The 27,966-nt window shown below is 47.3% G+C and overlaps 1 protein-coding gene across 4 annotated transcripts in view; it reads left to right on the plus strand.

The window, feature by feature from the left end:
* MYO1C (myosin IC) overlaps window positions 1-27,966 on the plus strand; it is a 153,430-nt gene that overhangs the window by 52,739 nt on the left and 72,725 nt on the right. Inside the window, exon 2 of one of the 4 annotated variants that reach the window (XM_085876760.1) lies at window positions 1,165-1,305. The exons of 2 other annotated variants lie outside the window; for them this stretch is intronic. The gene's annotated coding sequence lies outside the window, so the exon portion shown is untranslated. Of the gene's footprint in view, window positions 1-1,164; window positions 1,306-16,592; window positions 16,767-27,966 lie in introns of those variants that run through there. One more of the 4 variants, XM_085876768.1, reaches the window with a different exon arrangement.

The raw sequence follows: 27,966 nt of genomic DNA on the forward strand, positions 1-27,966 counted from the left end.
CACACACACACACACACACAATTACATACAAGAGAAATCGTAACATCCTCCTTGACCATTCCTTTTTGCAAAGCAGGTTTATTAAATGTGTTTGATGCTTAGATTTATAAACTGTGATCTTTGTTCGTTCCAGTTGAAATTATCTCAGGGTCATTTAAAGAGTTTGTGCAAATTCTATACTGATGGCAATGAGTCCATAATGTTAAGGGAGCACTGCTGCGGCAGCCGAAGAGGTCTTGTGTTAGTGAACACACTCAGTATCTTTAGCAGCACTAGTCAGGGCAGGAAATTTTAATTCAGCCAGAATGTGGCATCCAATCGCCTTGTATAATACACGAGCCATTCCTCCCTGTGACCAAATATGTTTTTGGATATTTACTTTCCATCAGTGAATACTAGCAAATGGGACGTCCGACTTAACGTCTCTCCGAAAGATGACCACACAGTGATTCGTACAATGCTTTACCTGCTGAGCACCATGGTACAGTTTCCAGTCGGGTTGGGAGTCAAACTCAGACTAGTCAACACAAAGGCGAGTGCACACTACCTGAGCTATCCTGCCAACCCCCATACCGATTTACAAATCATTGAGACATGATATACAATAATCAAGGACATTTGGATATAAGACCATTGGCCTTTGACGTGGAATCTGAACATCAGTTTGCTCACTCTCGAGATAAACGAAAAAACTCGTAGTCTGTCATTCTTCATGACTCCTCATATTTGTCCCAATTTTACTGTGGAATACATATTTTTTTGTTTACAAAATTGCGGCTCACTGACGAGCAGATGCTATTCCGTTAAGGTAATGTATAATGCACAAGCCATTCCTCCCTCTTTTCCACAAAATCTTAACATTTCTGGAGGAGCTTAAGTTTTTCTTTGAAATTAACATGTTACAACATCTCCCCTTCCGTGGTGAAGGCATTTCAAGTATGCACGGCTGGTTAACAAGAGGCTTCTTTGAAGCCTCACCTACAGCTTCCATAATTATTTGTGTCTATCAGTGAAATCTAACTGGTTTTGGTGGTGACTTTCATCGTTTACTCCAGCTGAGAAATAACGAATTTCTCAACATCGTGTTTGCTAAAGGTTTGAAGTGTGTCTCTCTTTTTCTCTCACTCTCACTCTCACTCTCACTCTCACTCTCACTCCTTGCAGGTATCAGGATGATGTGGAAGAGCAAATGCATCAATTTCAATCTCTTTTTCCATTTTGTTTTCTTTGATGAAGTTTTTGAAAGTCAAGGGAGTTGGTGAGATCGAACCGCAAATCGTCATCCTGTGATTTCCTCACTCACAGGCAAGGTGTTGCCTTGTAGGCTACAGTGTGCTCTTCTTTGGAGGGAGTATTTAAGCAAGCTGTTGCATAATTAAAGATTCCACACTTTATTTTGCAAATGTAAGCTTTTTTGGGGGTTAGTTTACTTGCAGGTTTCTAAACTTCTCCTTTCCCATTTGCAGGGTTACTCATCATTGCAGTCTCTCTGAGCTGTCACTTAGACTTCTGTGGCTATACAGACTCATTTGTAACCTTTAATTGCCTGAGACAATTTCTTCCATGAAAACAGCCAGCTCATACGTCGTTCATCTCCAGTATCGAGATTTGTGTTTTCAGGGAAATCGTGCTGCGTTTTAACTGCAAGAGATGCCATTCCCCATTAAATACTGGCAGGGTGGCCCAGATATATACACACACTCATCTGTATGCTGTCGAGCCTGGGTTTGAATCTCTTCATAGCTATAAACTGTCATCGCAGTGTTTCACAGGCAGGGTGATTCATCAATGCGAGTGCCGTCCCTCGGATGGACGATAAACTGAGTGTCCCATCTGCTGGCATTAGTTGGTGGACGTTAAAAGATCCCATGGTGTCCTTGGCGAAGAGTGGCCGAGCTCTCGCTTGCACCATGAACAAATTCCAAATTCCTGCCCGAACTACTGCTGGAAAGGCAATGGCAAACCGACTCTTCTATGATGCATCAGACAGAAATATATATATATATATATATATATATATATATATATATATATATATATATATATATATATATATATATGTTGTTTCTTTTTTTGCGTTTTTGCTCTATGAATGGCAGAATTTAGCATGCTTGCAACTTGTTACTTTTGGATTTTGTGTTGGGAGGTTAACCATCATCTTTATTTGCCCCCGTTGGACTTCGTCTGAAACGGGAGCTTCTGGATTTGGTCTCAATTTTCATGTGCGTGCGTGCATCCGCAACCATGCAGACTGATTTTATCACATGTATGGACTGATTATGTTTGTACTTATGACAACATATGATGGTATGCATATTGTTACGGCTGTGGAAATTCGCATTACACCATAAAGGGTCCTCGGGTGAGATATATGGGTAAGTTCATGTGTAGTTAGCCCAAACCCGTTGTATAGAGGGAATATATGTGATCCATTCGGGCTGCGATTCTTCAGTTAGCCGTTTTTCTTTTGCTGTCGTTAATTTGGTGCAAGAACAACAACGAACATCGCCACAACCAACATCTCAATGATCACGCCATTCACTACACGACGCCAACAATCACGCCATTCACACCACGACGCCACCTTCCACAACTACGCTACCACCATCTTCGCCACTCGCCATTCAACGAGCACCGTGCGGTTACGATCTACGCGGGACGGAAGAAAGGAGCGGAGTGGCACTTGAATATCTCCCGCCGGATTTTCCCTTCTGCTTTTCCCGTGCTTTGGCATGGGGGAGGTGCGATTTGAGCCAGAGGTCAAAGGTGAAAAAAGGTAGGGGCCTGATTTTGGGGGAATAATGACCTGGCCCTGAGCCAAAACTGACTTTCCTCGTCCCCCGCACGGTGCAGGGAGGGGGGAACGAGAGGGCACGCCCCTTTTTGGGAAGCTTCCAGAAGGGAGGTGGAGCCAGAAACGGGGTGGGGCAAAGGGCGGAGCCCCACCCTACAAAAGGAGTGGGCGTGAAGAGGCGTTGGTTGGTTGTTTGTGCCTGAAAGAGAATTGGGGAGAGTGGGCGTGAAGAGTTCGAGTTGGGCTCTTGTTCGGTCGTTTGACGAGGGATGGAGAGTCCTTGCTCTTGGTTCGGTCGGTTGTCCCTGAGGAGAATTGTGGAGAGTTGTGGCGATTGCTCCTGGTCGGAGGTTCTGTTCATTCGTCCCTGTCGGGCGGACGACACGTGCAGGTGCAAGGCACGAGCCAGTGGACCATGCCGGAGGGACTCGGAGTTACGGTCGCCAAGGACTCGACGCGCTATGGGAAGTCGCGACTTCCTTTTCTTTTGGGGTTTGGTGTAAATGTCTGTGGGTGGCGCCAGTCTTGAAAAGTAGAATCGTTTAAGTGTTCCTGTGCTCGTGTAAATTATATTCGGTTGTAGCTCTGCATTGTGTCCTTGCTTTTGTTTCTTTGCTTTGATTGTATATGTGTATGAAAACTGTTGCTGACTGTAAATACGTGCCTTCCGTGCTGCCGTGTGGCGCGGAATAAATGTGCTGGTCCAATTGTTCCCCGTTTCGCTGCGTCCTTTCCTTTGTTTGAATCTCCATCTTGCATCACGTAAGGGATTAATAATGGGTTTTAAAACACCCGGTAACTAATCTGAACCGTCAAGGTCGATGATAACTCCGCTCGGTTATCCCTGTAGCACAGAACGGGCCGCTTAAGCGGTTCGTGTCCGGAGTCGACCTGTGGCGTGGTACAACTCCTCGGTACGCTACTCGCGCGTGTACTTAGGTAAATCGAGCATTCGGCGATCGGACCCTATTTCGCGCGGGTAGAATGCGGACTGAGTTGTGGTGAGGTTAAACCCCCACCCGTGACTAGCTCCCGGCGTTGTTCCGAGAGGGTCACGACTGAATTGTCCGTTCCGGTGGGCGACGCGGTCGCCATTCGAGTCAAGCGGCCGATCGCACGCCGGACGGGCGAGAATTCGCAACAATATGCACAAAGACAACATATGATGACATACATGTGCACCTCACTTTATTTTGCGATCCGATCAAAGATGGCCATTTTAGTTGTAAAAAAAAAACCCGGTCTCGAACACGTCCTCAACCATTTCTCAGACAGGCATTTACCGATGATGTTCAAACTTGGCACACGGATATAATCAAATGTGGCTGACATAAGCTTGTCATTTTTTTTTTTTTTTTTTTTTTTGAGATCAGATCCAGGATGACTGACTGGCGGCCATTTTTTTAATACTTAAATGTGTTCCCAACCATTTCTCATACATGCATGGTCCGATTTTGTTCAAACTTGGCACGAGCACGGTACGTGATGGCATACACGTGCCCCTCACTTTATCTTGCGATCTGATCAAACATTTCCGACTGGTACAGTCACGGCTATTTTAGTTGTACAGTACATAAATATGGGCTAACCCTTTAACTCAGTCGAGCAAAATTATTAAAACAACGTGGGCTATGACATTTTATGTCTATTTTACTTGTTTGGTGAAATGTGAATGTTAATACCATCATATATAGCTTGTTCGCTCTTTCTCTGAGGCCACTGATTATACCTACATCGTCATCTTGGCAAGCAATTTGTTCTGACCACAAAACTTCCAAGTACTGTATTAGATTAGCCTGGCATTCAGTTCCTGGGCTGACTCCCCTCATTGCCCTTCCTGTTTCTATTTTGTAACATCGTTATGTTAGAACTTATCCGTCATAAACATCCTTTTTGATAGTGGACGTAGGAGTAGGAAGCTGTAGGGGTAGTGATGCTTGCAGGGAGGGTGTGGGTGGTGTGTTGCATTGGATCAAGGTTGGTTGAGGATGAGAGGAGATTTAAGTTTTAATTCTATTCACATTCCAATACATCCCACAAGTCGCACTACTGTGAAGGTATGGCCAGTGTTGGAAAGTTTAGGAACCCTATTTATGTCACTTTCTTCATTTACAAAGAGCATTCCCAGGTGGAAAGGTATTTACTTTGGAAATTGACATAACTGGAAGTAAAATTATGTTACAGGTTTAAATGATGCAGAGAGGTGGGAGTGGTGCGGGTGAGGGGGAGACGGCTCTGAGGAAATTGGACTTGAGTATTGCAAAATAAATGTAATCTTTTAAATGTTTGCGGGAAGAAGCAAGGGGAAGATTACAATCTGGTTAGACAATTAATGTGTAGTTTTTTCAGACCGAGCTAATGTGAGTTCAAATTCCATGTTTTATGTAAATTTGTTTTTATTATTTTTGTTATCATTGCCTTTTCATGAAATCTGTATCAACTCATTTGAAGTTTATCAACTTTTACAAAAACAACCTTGCTTGAACCCCCCTTCCCATGTCTCCAGATAATTTAATTTTGAAATATCTGTTGTTGTTGTTGTTGCTGTTATTCTTCGTCTCCTTCTTCTGTGACTTCCCTTATTGTTCTTGTGGGATTGGCTGGGGGAAAATTTTGGCCCAAGTCTTTCAGGAACACCGGCTGGCCAGACCCAATGCTTGACCAAGTCATTAGGGCAGGAATTTCGAATCTTCGTGAAGGACACCATGGGATCTTTAATCTCCACCAACTAATGCCGACAGACGGGGCATCCAGCTTATCGTCCATCCGAATGACGGCACCCTTCATGTGAAACACCGGGATGACAATTATAGCTCGGCCCACATCCTAATACAGGCCAGACGGCTTGAATGCGAGTGCGCGTACCTCTCGGCCATCCTGCCAGCCCAATTTAGAAATGCTACATATGCCTTGTATTACATTATATGACATGGATCATGGAGATAACATTCCGTAGCTAAAGGATCTTGATGAATGTTTCACAGACACTGAAAACTGCTGAATGTTAAAAACGCCGTGCATTTTAGGAATGTACTTGAATTGCCTCGATGGTGTGTTCGGAATGATCAGCATTTTGAGGGTCGCCCTAGTAAGTTGCAGAGACAATTTATTCAAGAAAAAAAAGGCAATGACAAGAGCCGTGATGGGGCCAATGTAGATCGAGTATAAAGACTTATGAGCAATAACGTTGCGGTTAAAAAGGCGTTCTAAGCAAATCAGCAACACTTTTTGAATCGACTGGTGCAAAGGTTGAACAGCAAGTACAGTCTCATGGAAAAAAAAAAACAAAAAAAAAAAAAACAGCAGCAGCAGCTCAAGAGGCAAAAAAATAGATAAAAACAAACAAAAAAAAATCATTCTGATTAATGTTTATCTCAATAGTTCTGCAGTAGTGTTGGCAACATTCGTTTGAAAGAATAGTTGGATTCATTTTGGGCTGAACTAACTTTTAACATGAAAAGATAAAATGGCAGAAAGTATTAATCAAAGTATTTCTTTCCTGGATAGAACAATTGGCCTTTCGATGTTCGTGTGGGTGGAGAGGAAGTTAGGAAATAACAAAGTAGATTAGGCTCTTGGGATCAACAGTTTGCATCAAGGAATGTTACTGAAAGTAAACGAGGATCTGATTGTGCTTTGACAGGTGTATTTAATAATCCTACTGACGATGCAAAAATGCTGTGGTTTTGGATTACAAGGTTATGGCATGGATTATCCATTTATAGATAACTCGGGACACAAAACGCTCTCTGGAAAATTCTCTTAACAATCCTGTTGAAGAAGTTCAGTCTCTCAAACTCTTGGGTCTCACTATCAATCATGATCTTTCTTGAGCAAACCACATTTCAAAGTTGGCCGACAAAGCCAGTCGCCGACTGGGCATCCTCCGTCGTACAAAGTCCTTCCTTGGTACACCTGGACTCCTATCCACAACAAAGGCCTTTATCTGCACCTTGATGAGTAATACTCTTCCCTCTGGACTGGCTCCCCTGCCTAACATATTGCTCAGGTTGAGGTCATGGAAACCAAGGTCTTCAAGATTATTGGAATCACCCACGATGAAGCTGAGTCTTTGGGCCTCTCACTTCGCCATCGGAGACATGTCGGTCATATATATATATATATATATATATATATATATATATATATATATATATATATATATATATATATATATATATATATATATATATATATATATATATATATATATATATATATATATATATATATATATATATATATATATATATATCTCTTTCTCTCTTCTCTTTCTCTTTCTCTTTCTCTTTCTCTTTCTCTTTCTCTTTCTCTTTCTCTTTCTCTTTCTCTCTCTCTCTCTCTCTCTCTCTCTCTCTCTCTCTCTCTCTCTCTCTCTCTCTCTCTCTCTCTCTCTTTCTTCTCTTTCTCTCTCTTTCTCTTTCTCTTTCTCTCTCTCTCTCTCTCTCTCTTTCTCTTTCTCTTTCTCTTTCTCTTTCTCTTTCTCTTTCTCTTTCTCTTTCTCTTTCTCTCTTTTCTTTCTCTCTCTCTCTTTCTCTTTCTCTTTCTCTTTCTCTTTCTCTCTCTCTCTCTCTCTCTCTCTCTCTCTCTCTCTCTCTCTCTCTCTCTCTCTCTCTCTCTCTCTCTCTCTCTCTCTCTCTCTCTCTCTTTCTCTCTCTCTCTCTTTCTCTCTTTCTCTCTTTCTCTCTTTCTCTCTTTCTCTCTTTCTCTCTTTCTCTCTTTCTCTCTTTCTCTCTTTCTCTCTTTCTCTCTTTCTCTCTTTCTCTCTTTCTCTCTTTCTCTCTTTCTCTCTTTCTCTCTTTCTCTCTTTCTCTCTTTCTCTCTTTCTCTCTTTCTCTCTTTCTCTCTTTCTCTCTTTCTCTCTTTCTCTCTCTCTTTCCCTATACTGTTTCTATCCCCCCACCCAGATAGCTGCAGGGTGCATGAGGTCCAACATCAACCTCCTCTCCTGGTGAAACTCCCAAAATCCAGAATCACTGTTCACCTCTACTTGTCATTCCTCTCTTTTTAGATCCTCGTGGAGGATCTCAAAGTCTTACTCACGTTGTTGTTCTTGTGGACTTTTTTGTTTCACAGCCTACAGTTTTCATCGAAACTTCCTGAAACTTGGTGTATATATGTAAAAATACCCTGCGCAGACAGTAACCATCTCCGATTTTGAAAATTCCTCCTTGAAAAAAGTTATGACGTCAAAATATCTCCGCTAATGGAAATCGCCGAAAAAATTATCTCCGAAACTAGGCAAGCTTTTCGAATTCTGTTTGTGGGAATCGAACAGGGCATTAGCAGAGATGAATTACCGCACATATGACACATCACTATGACGTCATATAATTTTTATGACGTCATTCCTATTTTTTGACATTTTTTGTTTCACAACCCAGAGTTTTCATCGGATCTTCGTGAAACTTGGCGTAAATATGTAAAAATACCCTGCGCAGACAGTAACCATCTCCAATTTTGAAAATTCCTCGTAGAAAATAGTTATGACGTCAAAATATCTCTGCTAATGGAAATCGCCTAAAAAATTATCTCCGAAACTCGGCAAGCTTTTTGAATTCTGTTTGCGGGAATCGAATGGGGCATCAGCAGGGATGAATTATTACACATATGATACATCACGATGACGTCATATCAATTTTTATGACGTCATTCCTATTTTTGACATTTTTTTTACTTCACAACCCAGAGTTTTCATCGGATCTTCGTGAAACTTGCCATGTATATGCAGAAAGCCCACGCGCAGACAGTAACCATCTCCGATTTTGGAAATTCTTCCGAGAAAAAAAGTTGACGTCAAAATATCGCTGCAAATGGAAATCGCCTATACCATTATCTCTGAAACTAGGCAAGCTGTTTGAATTTTGTTTGCGGGAATCAAGCCGGGCATTAGCACAGATAATTTATCGCAAACCAGATACATCACAATTACGTCATATTCGTTTTTATGACGTCATTAAGAGGACGAGGATCTTAGCTCATTTGAGCTTGTTTTTCCCACCCGTGGAATCAACTTCCACATTCTCTTCAGTCTCATTCTTTTCTCCAGGTCTTCACAGCAGCTGTTCATCACCATCTTCAGTCATCCCCCATCCAAAACCATGATCGTTTCAACCCTTATTAACCCCTCCCCCTCCAGCCCAAACCAATCCCCCCTCCTTCCAAATTTCCAGTTTTCCCTCCCGAGAGTTTCCTTCTATATCCATCTTGTCCACCTCGTGCGTCGTCCCGTATCCCTCATCATTCCTCCCTGCAAACGTTATTTGGCCAATTCTTCCTTTATTTTATCCTTCAACCTTGCTGTTCATGTGTCCCCCCTCTTTCTCCTGTTGATTTTGTTCTGTTGCATCCTGATCCGTTCTATCCATTCAGTATTGAAGCTCTTCCATGAGCCTTGACTTTAAATAAAAAAAACAAATCGGTTGAGAATTTCAAACCAGAAAGTTAAAAGTTATTGGTAGGTAATGTCTTTGAAACTGTTATTGTAGATCCTACAAAACTTTAAGGACTGTTTTGAGGATAATTAAGGCATGGGTAGAGACTATTTGGCACATATTATACTATTTGGCATATTATATTATATTATACATTTCAGACGAATAACTTTATTTTCCCAAATTATTTTCCTTGCGGCATCTGCAGGGAATCTATACATTTTGAAACCCTTATTTTATCCAACGGCACAGGATCCTGTCATTTCAGAAAGAATGATGATCTATCATGTGCTCATTCAATAAAGGAACGATGGATACAAAATGGCGCTCATGACCCACATGACCAGAAATTTCTGGGATGCCTAGTATGTAGGGACCCTAGTACCCCTTGCATGGGAGGGGGGGGAGGGTTCCTTGTGCCTGACCCTGGATACCACCAGCACATCTGCAATTTTGTGGCGATGTTTTTTTTCCGATGATTTTCAGATGTACATACAGAGAATTGCCTTCTTTAATATCCTGCAGTTGGAATCAATACAGTTTTATTCATTGCTGATCTCTATCAAAGGCAGTTTCTTTATATTAAAAACAGATGTTATTGAAAGAAAGATTACTGCAGTCCTTTGAAACAACAGGTTGGCTAGTTTGATACATTTAGGAAATGTATTTTTTCTTGTTAAAATGTCAGAGATAAAGATACAGAACAGTTATACCCTCCATGTTCCTTGGAATTGGAGTACACAAACGATTTCTGTAGAGAAGTAGTTGAGGACTAATAAATGGAGTGATTTATGGTGTTGTACGTGTGTGGGTGAGCATGTGTGTGCGGAAACTCAAAAACAAGAAATGCACAAACATGCTCACCCATGCACGTAGAACACCAGATCACATGTAAGTAAAACACAAATAGAGCAGAACACCCCATCGATGATGCCATTTGACATTTATTTTGCTTGAGCTTCGCAAATTTAAAAAGCACTCCTCCATTTGACCTCGAGCACCAGCACATGACCAGAAATGAGCGGTCTTATCGAAATGAAACCCGGACATGTGCTGAAGCTCAGGGTGTATTGGCCAGAGGAAGCCGGCTGTGAAGCTGGTGAAACGGCACCAGAGACCGGGTCTGCTCTTGCTTATTGCTCAAATTCGTGGAGTATATCCAGTTTTACTTTTGGTTGGAAGCACCTTCTTTAAAAAAATATATATAATAATAATAACATATATATATATATATATATATGTATATATATATATATATATATATATATATATATATATATATTGTTGCGAATTCGCACCCGCCGGCGTGTGAACGGCCACGTGACTCGAATCGCGGCACGTCGCCCACCGGACGGACAATTCTGTCGTGACCCTCTCGGACTAACGCCGGGAGCTAGTCACGGGTGGGCCTTTCGGCCTCACTACGATCGTGCCAATCGGCCACCCGTGTGGGATAGGGTTGTTCGCCAAACTCGACCTACCTAAGTACCCACACGGAGGGTAGACCAGGCGATCGCACCTCGCCGCAGGTCGACTCTGGACACGGGCCGCTTAAGCGACCCGTTCCGTACTATCAGGATAACCGAGCGGTGTTATCGTCGGCCTCGACAGTTCCGATTAATTATCAGGCGTATTAAGCCCACTACCAACCCTTTACGTGAAGCAAGATGGAGATTCAATTAAAGAAAAGACGAAGCAAAACGGGAAAACAGTTCAACATGATGCACATTTATTCTGCAGCACACGGAAAGCACACATACAATTAAAACAATTATGCACAAAAAGCAGATGTAACAAAAGAAACAATGACGCAGAGATACTACCGAATAAGACCGACACACGGCAACACTTAACAGTTTTACTTCACCAGACTGGCGCCACACACACACACACACGTTTACCCAGAAACAAAAGAAAAGGGCCACCCTCAAAGACAAGGGGGCAGACGGGGCCTGTGGGCCAATATTTGCACGGGACCTAAAGGGGCGGTCAGGTCCGCGAGACCGGGTGGGTCCTACCCGTGTCTTTGTGATGAGCCGCAAATTTGGCAGCGCGGCGGTGCCCCGACTTCGTGCTCCTTCGCGGGTTTCGTTGGCACTGCTTGGAGTGGGGTGGGAACGGGGCCCCCTTTTCGCAGTATCTCAGCGCGGGGAAAAAAGGGGGGGGGGAGAATTGTTGATGCTCTGGGGAAAGAGTATAGCTGGCTTGCTTGGGTCCCGTGACGAGCGATTCCACCACGACCTCGTCGCCGACCGCCGTCTTCCTTGCCTCGGACCCGAGATCCTCGGTCTCTTCCCCAATTCTCCTCAGGCGACTGCCGAAAACCACCGGGATGCCCTCGCCTCCCGACTCCACTTCGCGCTGCAAACTGCCTCTGCCCAAAACTCTCTCCACTTTTCTGCCACTCTCCGCTCTTCCAAGGCCGACTCTGCCTTTTCTGCCACTCTCTGCTCTTCCAAGGCCGACTCTGCCCAAACCGACTCTGCCTTTTCTGCCACTCTCCGCTCTTCCAAGGCCGACTCTGCTCAAACCGACTCTGCCTTTTCTGCCACTCTGCGCTCTTCCAAGGCCGACTCTGCCCAAACCGACTCTGCCCAAATTCACCCCGCGCTCGGCGCTTTATAGGCCGGCAGGAGAACCCATATGCACATTTCTGGATCAGAGCGAGCTCGGGGGCGGAGCCACGCTCGCCCATTGGACGGAGAAAAAGGGGCGTGAATCTCCCCTGATCCTAGAATTTGCATATCTCGATTCCACACAGACGCGCCTGGGGGCAGGGCCAAACCGCCCCCCGCTTGCTGATTGGACGGATCAGAAGTGGGCGTGTAGCATTCCTGATCCGAATTCTCCTCGGAAAGGCCACATTTTGCACTCGCGGCTCGGCGCGCGTCCCGTACGAGCCCAGGACAGCCTGACGCTCGGTGCTCACAGGTGGTGTGGGAATGGCAGCAGAAGGAGAGAGGTGAAGGTGGTGGAGGGTTTATGGTGGTGGTTTATGGCCAAGGTGCCGTTCGGAATGGCGGTGATGCGATGTTTGCGGGAGCGAGTTGTGAAGGTAAAGATCGTGGATGTTGGCGTTGTTGTTGTTGTGAAGCGGCGTTGTGGTTGGTGGTTGTGTGATGGCGGTTGAGACGTGGTTAGTTCAAAATAAAGATAGAACAGAAAAACGGCTATCTCAAAGGGTCGCAGCCCGAATGAATCACATTTATTCCCTCTAAAAAACGGGTTTGGGGCTAACTACACATGTACTTAGAGATATCTCACCTACGGGACCTGAATGGTGGTTTGCAAATTTCCTCAACCGCAACAATATATTTAAGATGTGTGTGTGTGTGTGTGTGTGTGTGTGTGTGTGTGTGTGTGTGTGTGTGTGTGTGTGTGTGTGTGTGTGTGTGTGTGTGTGTGTGTGTGTGTGTGTGTGTGTGTGTGTGTGTGTGTGTGTGTGTGTGTGTGTGTGTGTGTGTGTGTGTCCATAGCTCCAAAACCATGAAGCCGAGCAGCCTGAAACTTTGCATGCATACTAAGGGACCTCCAAGGAAGCACATGAGTGAAAATTAGGTGTTTGGGTAAATTTAAACATCCCTTTTGAAGATGATTAACGGCCTTATTTAATTACATACTTCATCAGGCGCATGCTCGGTCACCTCGCTCTTTGGGGTCTGAAGGCGTCTCCTGGGTAACCTCGCCGAGGTCTGAAGCCGCCATGTTTTTTTGGCCTGCTCATCCACGCCTTGACTTTTAACATGCCGTCATGATTTCTTAACGATAAAGTTTTTTTTTTTTCACTTTCCTCACTCGTATTATCAAATGCCTGTTCATCATAGCTACGAATCGCCGTATACATCGCTTTTGTAAGTACTATAGTTTTCAAATTAGGAGCTTGGAGTGATTTCATGCATTATATGATACGATTTTCCACAATCTACTCTCGCAGACTAATTAAAGTATTTCATCGAAATATTATTTCGGTTTTGAGGATCATATATCGTCCGGACTAAATAAGTGTCGAAATCTGATGATTTAAAGAAATAACGAGTCTTATAATTAAGTATATATACCTATTTACTTTAAGCAAGCAAGGCTATGTTCACTCCTTGTCCATATATACACAAGAAAATGTGAAATTGCCAAAGAATTAAACTTGTCTTTTTCTCCTGCTTGGAGAATTGTATTGATTGAACAAAATATTGAAGAAGGTGCCCAAATTAACCAGTTTCATTGAGATATATAACTTAATGCATTCAGTGCTTCACTTTGCACCCTGTCCCCCAGAAAGACTGCCTATCCATAGCGTCTGCCAGATCAGTATCTATATTTTCAGAGGTTTCGCAAGGTGCTCGAGAGAGAGTCAAAGCAACACTGGTGAAAAACGGACATTTTAAAATAAAGTTATAATGTTAACACGGATCACGAATGATGTACCACATGTCGAGTGCACAGACGAGCAGGCAACATGGTGGATTATCTGCATTGTTTATTTCATGGGCGATTAAACTTTGTGGTATCTCCAGGGTTGTTCTGCATTAGTAGCAAATCTTTTGTGGAAAAGTCATTCTTTGAATGAATTCATTTTATTTCTTTAACTGCTGCAGGCGCTGCGCGGTGAATATCGGCTTTAAAGTTAAAGGGATAATCCTACATGGAATGCAGCCACAGCCTGCCCAGCCTTTATTAACCATTTAATTGGAGTGTTTGCTTGAGTGCTGCTGCCACTTGTCGAGCGCTCTTCAATCGATAGCAGTACCGTGCTACGTCATTGTCAGCAAATCATGCACTCACTGCGGATGCTTATGCCAGGCCAAGTCATCCTGGGCGAGAGGTTCGTGCTCCATCATCTTGAGCAAGTTGTTCATGCTCCGTCATCCTGAGGGAGTTGTTTGTGCTCCGTCATCCTGAGCGAGTGGTTCGTGCTCCGTCATCCTGCGCGAGTGGTTCGTGCTCCGTCATCCTGAGCGAGCTGTTCGTGCTCCATCATCCTGAGGGAGTGGTTCGTGCTTCGTCATCTTGAGCGAGTGGTTCGTGCTCCGTCATCCTGAGTGAGTGGTTCGTGCTCCGTCATCCTGAGCGAGTGGTTCGTGCTCCGTCATCCTGAGCGAGTGGTTCGTGCTCCGTCATCCTGAGGGAGTGGTTCGTGCTCCGTCATCCTGAGCGAGTGGTTCGTGCTCCGTCATCCTGAGCGAGTGGTTCGTGCTCCGTCATCCTGAGCGAGTGGTTCGTGCTCCGTCATCCTGAGCGAGTGGTTCGTGCTCCGTCATCCTGAGCGAGTGGTTCATGCTCCGTCATCCTGTGGGAGTGGTTCGTGTTCCATCAGCCTGAACGAGTGGTTCGTGCTCCGTCATCCTGAGCGAGTGGTTCGTGTTCCATCAGCCTGAGCGAGTGATTCGTGCTCCGTCATCCTGAGCGAGTGGTTCGTGCTCCGTCATCCTGAGCGAGTGGTTCGTGCTCCGTCATCCTGAGCGAGTGGTTCGTGCTCCGTCATCCTGAGCGAGTGGTTCGTGCTCCGTCATCCTGAGCGAGTGGTTCGTGCTCCGTCATCCTGAGCGAGTGGTTCGTGCTCCGTCATCCTGAGCGAGTGGTTCGTGCTCCGTCATCCTGAGCGAGTGGTTCGTGCTCCGTCATTCTGAGCGAGTTGTCCGTGCTCCGTCATCCTGAGCGAGTTGTCCGTGCTCCGTCATTCTGAGCGAGTTGTCCGTGCTCCGTCATCCTGAGCGAGTGGTTCGTGCTCCGTCATCCTGAGCGAGTGGTTCGTGCTCCGTCATTCTGAGGGAGTGGTTCGTGCTCCGTCATCCTGTGGGAGTGGTTCGTGTTCCGTCATCCTGAGCGTGTGGTTCGTGCTCCGTCATCCTGAGCGAGTGGTTCGTGCTCCGTCATCCTGAGCGAGTGGTTCGTGCTCCGTCATCCTGAGCGAGTGGTTCGTGCTCCGTCATCCTGAGCGAGTGGTTCGTGCTCCGTCATCCTGAGCGAGTTGTCCGTGCTCCGTCATTCTGAGCGAGTTGTCCGTGCTCCGACATCCTGAGCGAGTTGTCCGTGCTCCGTCATCCTGAGCGAGTGGTTCGTGCTCCGTCATCCTGAGCGAGTGGTTCGTGCTCCGTCATCCTGAGCGAGTGGTTCGTGCTCCGTCATGCTGAGCGAGTTGTTCGTGCTCCGTCATCCTGAGCGAGTTGTCCGTGCTCCGTCATCCTGAGCGAGTTGTCCGTGCTCCGTCATCCTGAGCGAGTTGTCCGTGCTCCGTCATCCTGAGCGAGTTGTCCGTGCTCCGTCATCCTGAGCGAGTTGTTCGTGCTCCGTCATGCTGAGCGAGTTGTCCGTGCTCCGTCATCCTGAGCGAGTTGTCCGTGCTCCGTCATCCTGAGCGAGTGGTTCGTGCTCCGTCATCCTGAGCGAGTGGTTCGTGCTCCGTCATCCTGAGCGAGTGGTTCGTGCTCCGTCATCCTGAGCGAGTGGTTCGTGCTCAGTCATTCTGAGCGAGTGGTTCGTGCTCAGTCATCCTGAGCGAGTGGTTCGTGCTCCGTCATTCTGAGGGAGTGGTTCGTGCTTCGTCATCCTGAGCGAGTTGTCCGTGCTCCGTCATCCTGAGCGAGTGGTTTGTGCTCCGTCATGCTGAGCGAGTTGTTCGTGCTCCGTCATCCTGAGCGAGTTGTCCGTGCTCCGTCATCCTGAGCGAGTTGTTCGTGCTCTGTCATTCTGAGCGAGTTGTTCGTGCTCTGTCATTATGAGTGAGTTGGTGTGAAATAATACCCGATTTCCGAGCCCTTTTCCAGATGAACGTGTTTTCTAAATTACCGAGCCAAATTTTGTTTTTCCACCCATCACACACAGCTGTTTATAAAGATTAATGTTTGTGAACATCTCCCTGTAAGTCTATATAAATGTAACGTTGTGTTTCGTTGAAAGCTACTCAAGGTGTTTAGGTTGTATACAGTTTGACTGCATTGGATATTCACACTGACTCCAACCTTCCAATTCCCCAAAAATTGCCAAAATCGGCCACGCGTGCGTGCGTATTTACGTGCGTGCGTGCGTGTGTACGTGCGTGCATGTGTACGTGCGTGTGTGCGTGCGTGTGTGTACGTACGTGTGTGCGTGCGTGTGTGCGTGCGTGTGTGTGTGCGTGTGTACGTGCATGCGTGTGTGTGCGTGCGTGTGTGCGTGCGTGTGTGTGCGTGCGTGTGCGTGCGTGCGTGCACACTTTCCTCCCAAACATTAAAGTCACAGGAGAAACCCCCCCCCCCCATGATGGTATGCCAACTGATGGTTTTTTTTTTTTTTTTCTTACTATTTCCTCTAAATTCTGAGTATCAAATGACAAAGCAGTACTTGGCATTTTTAGTCTTTGGTGTGACGGGACCGGGGTCGGAATCAAAGCACCGACCTCCCAGAGTCGTGGCGGATACTCGAATGCAGATGGACGCTTCTCCTTGAAGCATCGACTCCTTTGTTTGGATTTAAAATTTGTGCCTTCGTTATCCTTCTGTATCTCGTTATGCCTATTCGTCGTATTGGGAAAAACAAGTAGCAAAATATTTTCTCAGACCAGAGTAAGTAAAATGATTTCAAATCATTTGCTTTCATTGTAATGTTTCTTTTTATTATTGTTGTTATTATTATTATTATTATTATTATTATTATTGGGGCTCACGGATGAGCTTGTACATCTATTACTCGTATACTTTGGAAGAGTGTTTAGTTTTTTTAACATGAACTTACAAGGACATTCGTCATCGTCGGACGATACAACTACCCATATGGTGTTCGAAACTGGGATACCAGCGTATCATGATTTTTAAGTGCTCTGATGGGAATACCAAACAGGTAAAGTAAAAAATATAAAAGACATTCTTACACCAGTTTGGCTGATCCCTCTGAGCCTTTGGTTGCTTCTGTTTGCGTATGATGTTTGCGTGACTATTTTTGGCTGCCCCTACTTTATTTTATCTTGATTTCCATCTTTCTCTGCTCAGCGGACTCGCCTTGCATGATGCGGGAGTGGAAGAATGTGAACATGGCACAGACATGATAGGTTTATTGGTTCCTCCCAGCTTACATTTTCAGTTAGAAATGAACGGGATTCTCACATGAAATTGAAACCATAGTATTTTTTTGAACTCTGTCGTAAATGTAAGTAATCAAAACCCAGACGTACCTGTTTCACGACACACAATGGGATAAGATGGAAGGTGAAAATTTAACTTCAAACGTTTATTTCTGAACACATTTGGATATTCCAGGTAGAAGGAAATCCAAGGAAGTTGAACACAGGAGGCCATTTTGGTCCATCATGCCTCCGCTATGTCGACACCACGTTTATCCAATCTATCAGTTTATTCCAAATGATGGTAGACTGCAAACGGTTTATTCTTCATAACTTAATGATTAGATCATACATTTCTATTGGTTGATTTATTTAATATTCCTTGGTTATTACAATTTAGTTTTTACTTTTTATTTCCATTACAACCAATCAAATGCAAAAAATCAACCAATCAAAGAAGTTATTTTGGGTGATTTGCTATTGCCTTCCTAGCAGTCACTCAGGGCAGGAATGTTCAGTTTATCCAGGGTGCTGACCATTCACGAAGGACACCGTGGCATCTTTCACGTCCACCGACGACCAGCACTGGTAGATGGGTCTTCTGCCTTAACCTCCATCCAATGAACGGTGCACACATTGATGCATCACCCTAACCCTGCAAAGCACCAGACTCGGTGGCTTAATGGTTAGAGCGTCCGCTCTGTGACTGGGAGGTCAGTGGCTCGAACCCCAATCAAATCATACCAAAGACTTTTTAAGATGGTGCATGCTGCTTCCATGGTTGAAGCTCGGTCTTTAAAAAAAGACAGAGCACAGACAAACGACCATAGTTTATCAACCATTGCGCAGGCTTTAAAGGGCCTAATAAATCCCTTGGTGTGCAAATTGGTATAAAAATCTTGACAATTGGTTAGGGATTAACCCACACGTGGAATAGGATCGCTCATCTCCGCTCGGTAGAGCGATCGCCTCCAAAGCAGCTTTAAGCGAGCCATCTTCAAAGCATATCGCTCCAGCATGATGGGGCCACATTAGTGACCACCCCATCAATGTGACATTGTTGTTGTTAATCTTAGATATTGTGTGGACTAGTCCCTGCACCTTGTTATCTGGCAACCGTTTACAATACAAACTTGCTTCACGTATTGTATAAATAGGTGAGTGCTTTCATTGTGAGATTATGCAAGCTGAAATGTGTGATCCTGAGCAGTTTGTGCAACAAAATGTGTGATCATGTTTTCTCTTTACCCCAAAATTGTCGGAAATGCAGATTGGGGGAAGTTTGTATCGGCAGCTATTGATAGAAGCCTTATCGAGCAGTTTTCCTGGGAGTTGCCTCTTGTCCATGTTATATTCCTCTGCAGGATGTATTGTGTTGGATCACATAATTCAATGCAAGAGCAGTGATCTGGCCATGTGGAATATACACTGGTTCGTTCACTCTTTTGATCGTTGCCACCAGCTGGCTGACTTGCTAGTATTTCTGACATCGCTCCACTGCATTTGTTGTAAAACCCAGTCCTCTCGCTGTGTCGCTCATTCATCCTATATATACAGTATATATATATATATATATATATATATATATATATATATATATATATATATATTGTACAGAAGAGACGATGAGCTGCCAATGCGTTTCCTGTTCAAGCTTCTGGGAGAAATTGTACCAAGTTGCTATTGAGGTTGACCCCATGTCAAGGGTAATTGCTAAAGGGAAGAAACATAGTTCCCATGTGCCGGTTGGTATCTATGTTTGTTCCCTTTAGAAAACCGGTTCGTATCAGGAAAATGGTGACAGTTTTTTTTTTTCTGGCCTGATTTTTGTTTCATTGAAGATGAAAAACTTTTATGTTTTTTTTAAACTTTCTTTCTGACAACTTTGTTGGCAGCTTTCCAGCCACCTTTCTTGCTTTGTTCCAATTACTTTTCTCTTTCAGTAGTCTCACATTTTTAGCTGACCTCTCACTGAGCATGAGTCCTTATTTCTTTTGGAACCTTTGCAAAATATTTTCTTGTACCCCTGAACATCAAAATGTGCACAAAGAGATAAACGAGACTCGGTGTCTTTATGATTACGACGTCCGCTCTGAGTCTGGGAGGTCTGGGGTTTGAAACCCGGCTGAGTCCTACCAAAGACTGAAAAAAATAGTGCTTGTTGCTTCCTTGCTTCATGCTCAGCATTTAAAAGGATAAACTATGAACTAGAAACTGGGTCACTCGGTGGAGCGCATACCTCCGCCACGTAATGCCTGATCCACGAGAACATATCGGGCCCTATACATTTTTGAAATGTCATGCCATACAGTACTATATCGTTTTTGGCTCGATCTCTCAATGGTGAAGAATCACATTTTAAAAATAAAAATACAAAAAATTCTCCGATTTAAAAAATTCTCCCGATTCAGACCTTCACCGAAATCGAATCAATTCGTCATCGTCACACCCCCAACCTGTCCACCAAGTTTCATCCGAATCCGTCCACAACTTTTGGAGATATCCTCTATACAAACAGACAACCAAACAGACAGAAAGGGGTGAAAACATAACCTCCTTCATCTTGGGTGGTGGAGGTAATAATCATAGGTTGGCAACCATTGCAAGGCTTTATGTTCCTGATGGCCTCTTCCTGTGTTGAAATTCCTTGTAAGGGAACTTAATGCTTCCAATCCATTTTGAGGGCCTAATTATTGTTCTGATTGTCCGTTGTTATTAATCCGAGTACCCGCCCCATGGGCGATCTTGTTCCAAGCATGCAGCACGTTCTTCTGGTGGACACTCTTTGGGTGGTGTATAGGCAACTGACAGCTGCCTCAATCGTTCCCATAAATATATTAAATAACCCAGGTTACATGCATGAAGCAAAGACACACCTACTGCTTATGAAATCAAAACACCTCACTGTAATGAAAAATGTGGGGACAGGAATACTGTAATGTAAAGGTGGAGACTTGCTATACCCTCTCCTGAAGTGGCGCTACATGACACACATTTACATGGAGAATTTGAGTCCCTCCCACACCCTCCTCCAACGCCCCCCCCCCATCACCACCAAGACCACTGGCAAAGATAACGACAACCCTATACATCAATTGGGGTCACGCTGATCCTATATAACAAGTCAGAATGAAATCTGCCCAGAACTGCAGGAGTCGCGTGACAAACAAACACCAGTCCATGAATTATAGTATTAGGGTTATATTTCATTTTCTTCTGCCAGATTTTGTGGCTTGTTTCTTAATAATACATGATTAGAAGTGATGCTGTCGTGGTCAACCTTTTTGATTGGTCAACCATTTGGGCAACCATTTTGGATTTAAGGAAAACCTTTAACAACCTCCAGAACCAATGAACCGATCGATACGAAACTTCATATACTAAACATTATATATATATATATATATATATATATATATATATATATATATATATATATATATATATATATATATATATATATATATATATATATATATATATATATATATATATATATATATATATTGTTGCGGATTTGCGCCCGCCGGCGTGCGAACGGCCACGTAACTCGAATCGCGACACGTCGCCCACCGGACGGACAATCCAGTCGTGACCCTCTCGGACTAACGCCGGGAACCAGTCACGGGTGGACCTTTCGGTCTCACCGCGATAGAGCCAATCGGCCCCCGCGTGGGATAGGGTTGCTCGCCAAATTCGACCTACCTAAGTACCCACACGGAGGGTAGACCGGGCGATCGCACCTCGCCGCAGGTCGACTTCGGACACGGGCCACTTAAGCGACCCGTTCCGTACTATCGGGATAACCGAGCGGTGTTATTCGTCGGCCTCGACGGTTCGATTAATTATCGGGCGTCTTAGCCCACGACCAACCCTTTACGTGAAGCAAGATGGGGATTCAATGAAAGAAATGACGAAGCGAAGCGGGAAAACAGTTCAACAATAAGCACATTTATTTCGCGATGAACGGAAAGCACACATATACAATTCCACCAAAAGCACATGTAAAAGAAGAATACAAAAAGCAAATGCAACAATGTAGATCTATCAGACTACCGGGCACTCGGCAACACTTATACAATTTTACTTCACAGACGGCGCCGACAACACATATTCCCAAAGCAAAAGAAAAGAGAACCACCCTCCAGGATGAGGGGGGTAGGCGGGCCTGGGGCCGAGACCGTGTCGGGCCGACCCGTCTGATGATGAGACGCGAAGTGGCGGTGGTGCCTCAACTCCGCGGGCCTCGCGGACAGTGTCTCGTAGGGGGTGGGAAGGGGGCCCCCTTTTGTCGCACTATCTCAGCGCGGGGGGAAACAGGAGGGGGTTGCTGATGCTCGGGGAAAGGAGGATTTCACAAAATCTCGGGTCCCGCGACGAGCGTCTCCACCACGACCTCGGTCGCGCCGCCGGCCTCTCCCTCCGCAGTTCCCCGAATCCGACGCGAGCACCCCCTCAACCGCCTTCGCCTCTCCACAGCTTCGTCCGATCGCCCTCTCCGTCTCCTCTCTTGACTCGTCCCAACTCTTCACTGGCTCCGCGAACTCCCAACTGCGAACTGCCCTCTTCTGACGAACGCAGTCGTTTTTATAAGCCCCGTGGCTTCGCTCTTTTACCCTTGACCCTCTGCCTCCGACCCTTCACCTCTCTTGCTGGCTCCCCATTGGCCCGAGGAAAAGTGGGCGTGAATGCTTTTTGATCCATGTATTTGCATATAGCGACCGCCCTCCAACGCCCTGGAGGCGGGGCCAAATCGCCCCTCGCTCACCGATTGGACGGAACAAAAGTGGGCGTGAGTCGTTTTTGATCCGTTTTTCTGCGGAAAATCCGTGATGTTTTTGAACACGCTTCTCGGTGCGCGCCCCGCACGAGTCCAGCATCGGTGCCCACGAGTGGCGCGAGATGACGGTGATGCGATGGTGGCGAGTTGTGACGGTAAAGGTCGTGGCGGTTGTGGTGAAGCGGCGTTGTGGTTGGTGGTTGTTGTGATGGCCGTGTTGTGGTTGTTGTGTGATGGCTGTTGAGACGTGGTTGGTGGTGGTAATAATGGCGGCTGGTCCAAAATAAAGATAGTAAAAGAAAAACGGCTATCCTGAAGAGTCGCAGCCCGCATGAATGACATTTATTCCCTCTAGACAACGGGTTTGGGCCTAACTACACATATACTTACCGAGATATCTCACCTAAGGGACCTGAATGGTGGTTTGCGAATTTGGTCAACCACAACACTACTCCCTCCCCTTTTTACAGACTCGTCCCGAGTCGTCAAATTTTCGTGTACCATCATGTGTAGTTTTCCCCTAGTACATTTTACCTACGGATCCCTGAGTGCGACATTCATGGTATTCGTGTCCCCAAAATAAATAACCTAAGGGCTGAGTAACTACCTAAACAAACTCACTCACACGGACGACTTAAATAAAATTGCCGGCGCTAAGACAGACATGCCGGGGGCGCACTCATATTTACAGTACATCTTAACCTTAACTTACAAATTTTACACTAAACCATGGCCCAGGATCACTGAACTCTGCAAAAGGAAAGCAGTTAACAGGGAGCCAGGCTGCTCGCATGCAGTCTCTGGCTCAAAACAATGCAGGTGACAGGGAACCTGGCCGGCTGCTCACACGCAGTCCAAGGCCTTCCCTTTTGAACTGAACGCAGTGAACCACAACGGTGCATGGGCTGCACAAACGTAGTCTCCGTGCCAGCTCAAGTGGCCCACGCAATGAACACAACGAATATATGCATGAATGGTTTGAACTGAACGCAGTGAACCACAACGGTGCATGGGCTGCACCAACGCAGTCTCCGTGCCAGCTCAAGTGGCACACGCAATGAGCACAACGGATGGATGGATGGACACAAACACGGTGCACGGGCCGCCACTGCAGGCCCGTGTTGTAGCTGCCAACAGGGCAGTGCTTGCAGCTTGCAAACTGTTGCCTTGATCCTGGCGCACATGGCAATGAACAGGGGGGGCAACGCAAAATTGAACGGGGGCTGGTGAGCAGGGGCAGTGGGCATGGCATGGCAAAGGCAGCAGGCAAACACAGCCCGCAGAAGAAGGCCGCTGCAGGCAAACACAGCCGGCAGATGAAGAGCTAACGGGATGAAGAGCTAAGGGAGAGCTAACGTCCTGTGTCGAGGCCCAACTCAAGCCTCAGAATGGCCTCCCCAGAGTTCGGCGATCTATAACCCAAAGTGGGTCCAGCGGCCCACAACGAGAGCGAGGGGATGGATGGTGCGGAGGGGTACACTTCCTATTCTACCCTAACCATTAACTGTTAAACTACCCCGGGGCTTTCAACAAGCGCCTCTCGCTTAAACTATTGGTTCTAACAACCCAGATTCCCGTCGCCTGTGTTGGTGTCCTCACAATTTCGGGCCTCGCCCCCCAATTTTCTCTCCGTGCCCTCACACGGTCTCATGGCTGGGACACGTGGCTCCCTTTGGCAGGCACGACCCTCTGCCACTTCCCCAGCTATGGCACCCCCGGGCACGACACTGCCTCCGAGCCTACCAGCTCCCTAAACACCGGGGAGTGCCCCCCATGGCACCTCCCCTGAAACGCACACGTGGCAGGCTGGCTTCCCAGGCCCCTTTCCAAGGGTCACCCGCGCCCACAACACTGCCCACGCGGCTAATGGCGCCCCGGGCCCCCGCACCAAGCAGGCGCACCCGTGCCCACTACGCTATCCCGGCCCCCCATGGGCCCTTGGCCTACCACGGCCGACTAGCCTGGTGCCCGGGGTACCCACTCAGCGATACTCACCTTTTGCAGCCACGCTCCCAAGCCCGTCAACAGGGCTCCTGCACCCCTCCAAAGGGGTTTCGAGCCTACACTCCCACCAACAACAAAACGACCTCCATTTTTCAATTTGACTAACCCAGCTAACTCAGTCTACACTGACCCCGGGGTCCCTTGGGCGGGAGTCACTCCTCCCCCCAATCACTCATCGCACCATGCATTCCCCATTCGCTCCACTCACACAGACCTGCTGGCCTCACTCACTCAACAAGTACTCACCTCACAACTCACCAACTCTTCAACACACACACCGCTGAACTCTGCCATCCTCCTAACTACATCCCCTAACTAACTCGTGCTCCCACGTCGTCCCTTAAACTACAGCACGTTCCTTTTAACACTACGTAGCTAAACTACGTCCCCACTACACATTCACTGTCTGTCACTGTTCTCCAAATAATCCCATTTTCCCATCCTAAATCTGGCTAAATCCCTCTACCTAATCCATTCCACGGACTCCATGAGGACTTACCCCTGCCCCATGAAGTCGGTCTAACTAAGCTAACCCTTCCCCCTAACTAGTTTCCATCCTGTGCCCCGGTCAAGGGGGTCTTCCACCCCTTGCCCAGGAATCCTGTGCACCCGAAAGGAGGCTTGCTTTTTTTTTTTTCTTTACCTGCGCAGCACCAGCGCGGCAACTCAGAGCTCGCGCACTTTGCACCTGGCCGTGACGTCATGCAGCTGCACGTGTACCTCGTCCCTCCTTGGACGGTACCATCCGGCAGGGATACCCCTCCTGCCGGATTCCAATCCCACGTGCAGCCATGGCGTCACCGTGCGCATAAAAAAAAAAACACAAGCCCCACGTCTCGAGGGGTTCCCCACGCGAACACATGTGCTTTGCCCGTTGGAGCTTAACACACACGATCGCGTGGAGAACCCGTCCGGTCCAAATCCATTATCCTGCCTAAACTTTGTCCGTCCGCGGGATCGGCAAATCCACCGCGTGCGTTTCCGGACCGGGACTTCACTCTCGCAAGCGAGCACGTGGGGGCCTCGTGCGTTGCACAGCACGGACCTCGTGCTCACTGCTGGGTGAACCCGGCACGGTCCCCGAAACAGCTGCAGCCGCTACTCGGCTTTCTTTCCTCACATGTCGCCGTCGTCGCCATTCGACCCACGCACACCTGCGTGTTACGACGCTCACACTCCACACCATTACATTCACACCGGGAGACGCGGCTGCGTGCTCCCGCATGCCGACCGACATCTCCCTCACATACCGCTCTCTCACACACACGGTCTCCCTTGCACTCGGCCGTTCACTCACGCATGCTACCTCTTTCGCACGCGTGGCTCCACGCACTCGCGGCCTTCCACTCACTCGTGCCTCACTCATACACCGTACCTCACTCACACACGCGGGGGCACTCAACCGCGGTGCCTCATCCACACTGGCCGTTTCATCCACACACACGGCCTCTTCCACACACGGTTTCCTCATCCACACACGGCGTGCTGGGAAGCACGTACTCCGGCACCATCGCCACCACACCACTCACACACGGGGTCGCTTCCACACACGGGGACGCACTCGCACCTTGCACCACACACACAGGGACAACCACACTGGGGATTTGTGTCCCCACAAGGGTCTCCGGGGCCTCTCTACCCCCCAAGCTCGCCGTGCACCCGTCCACAGCACTCGTCCCCTCAACCTCGCAAAGCACGACCGAACTCATCTGGTCGTGACTCGCCTCAAGGGGGCATACTCCCTCCCCTCGTTCCTGGAGGAGGCTATCCCGCTGCTCGCACCGGGTCCCTGCACGGTCCGCCAGCTCAACCTCATCGTCCTCCACTACCTCTGTGTGTGTGTGTGTTCGTCTCTAACCTTGTCCAATTCATGCAGTCTCTCCTCTATTTTTTCTGTCTCCCGTGTCTCTATACATTTATAAGTTTCTGTTGTCCCCTCCTGTCTATTAGTCTCCGCTTCTTTCTGGCATCTTTCCCTTATCTTTATGTAGGTCAACTTTGCTTTCTCTTTAAGTCGCTCCCGTCCTTCCCTGTTTTTCACTCCTTGCTCTTTCACGATCTCCGCGTACCTCATCCTTGCTTTCCGTATTAATTGTTCTTTTCTCTCCCTCGCAATTACTTTCACCTCGTCTCTTGTCTCCCGAATTACTTTTTCCTTACCCGCCTCCACCGCGGGGCCGACAGCCGTTGCACCCCCTTCCAGCTCGTTCGTTCCTACACGTGGAGTCGCCATTTTAAGCTCCCTGCTAACGGCCTTCATGCCCGCCTGCAGGCATCGGCCCATGTTCTGCGTCTCACCCCGGAGCTTTTTAGTTTCTTCCTTCATTTGCTTGTTCATTCCTTTCATTTCGTTTTTCATTTCATTCGTGTTTGTATCCATCTTTTCGTTCATGCCTTTCATTTCGTTTTTCATTTCATTTGTGTATGTATCCATCTTTTCGTTCATTTGCTTGATCATGTTCGCTGTCATTTCCGCATACATTTTTGCCAGCATGGTGAATAGCTGGGCCATGTCGGGTGCGCTTGGGTGAGCCGTTTCGGCAGGGGTTGGGGGGTTTTGGTGGAGAGGGGGAGGGGAGGTGTCATACACCGCGGCCGCTGCCGCACCTATTTCGGGCTCTGGGTTCAGTTGGGCGAGTTCGTTTTCCTGTACAATTAACATTTCCTGCACGGGGATTTCATCCTGAGCCATGGATTCTACACATTCTACATCCATTTCTAATACCCCCGGCTCCCGCTCACCTTGAGACGCCATCTTGCTTCTCGTGAAGGGTTAATTTAGCTCGCTCGTAATTTGGAGGGAATCGGGGGTCGCTCCTCTCACCCCTGGACCGATTCCCGTGAATTTAATTGGAGACAGGACAGCCCGTTTTCCCGTTCTCCGTTACCAGTGCTGCGAGGAGGGCGATGAGTTTATATCGCACGACCTGACACCAGTGTTGCGGATTCGCGCCCGCCGGCGTGCGAACGGCCACGTAACTCGAATCGCGACACGTCGCCCACCGGACGGACAATCCAGTCGTGACCCTCTCGGACTAACGCCGGGAACCAGTCACGGGTGGACCTTTCGGTCTCACCGCGATCGAGCCAATCGGCCCCCGCGTGGGATAGGGTTGCTCGCCAAATTCGACCTACCTAAGTACCCACACGGAGGGTAGACCGGGCGATCGCACCTCGCCGCAGGTCGACTTCGGACACGGGCCACTTAAGCGACCCGTTCCGTACTATCGGGATAACCGAGCAGTGTTATTCGGCGGCCTCGACGGTTCGATTAATTATCGGGCGTCTTAGCCCACGACCAACCCTTTACGTGAAGCAAAATAGGGATTCAATGAAAGAAATGACGAAGCGAAGCGGGAAAACAGTTCAACAATAAGCACATTTATTTCGCGATGAACGGAAAGCACACATATACAATTCCACCAAAAGCACATGTAAAAGAAGAAGACAAAAAGCAAATGCAACAATGCAGATCTATCCGACTACCGGGCACTCGGCAACACTTATACAATTTTACTTCACAGACGGCGCCGACAACACATATTCCCAAAGCAAAAGAAAAGAGAACCACCCTCCAGGATGAGGGGGGTAGGCGGGCCTGGGGCCGAGACCGTGTCGGGCCTACCCGTCTGATGATGAGACGCGAAGTGGCAGTGGTGCCTCAACTCCGCGGGCCTCGCGGACAGTGTCTCGTAGGGGGTGGGAAGGGGGCCCCCTTTTGTCGCACTATCTCAGCGCGGGGGGAAACAGGAGGGGGTTGCTGATGCTCGGGGAATGGATTTCACAAAATCTCGGGTCCCGCGACGAGCGTCTCCACCACGACCTCGGTCGCGCCGCCGGCCTCTCCCTCCGCAGTTCCCCGAATCCGACGCGAGCACCCCCTCAACCGCCTTCGCCGCTGCCGCCTCTCCACAGCTTCGTC

This window comes from Eptatretus burgeri, chromosome 1, assembly GCF_056783735.1.
Source record: "Eptatretus burgeri isolate ZD-2024b chromosome 1, Ebu_testis_v1, whole genome shotgun sequence".
Lineage (NCBI taxonomy): Eukaryota > Metazoa > Chordata > Myxini > Myxiniformes > Myxinidae > Eptatretus > Eptatretus burgeri.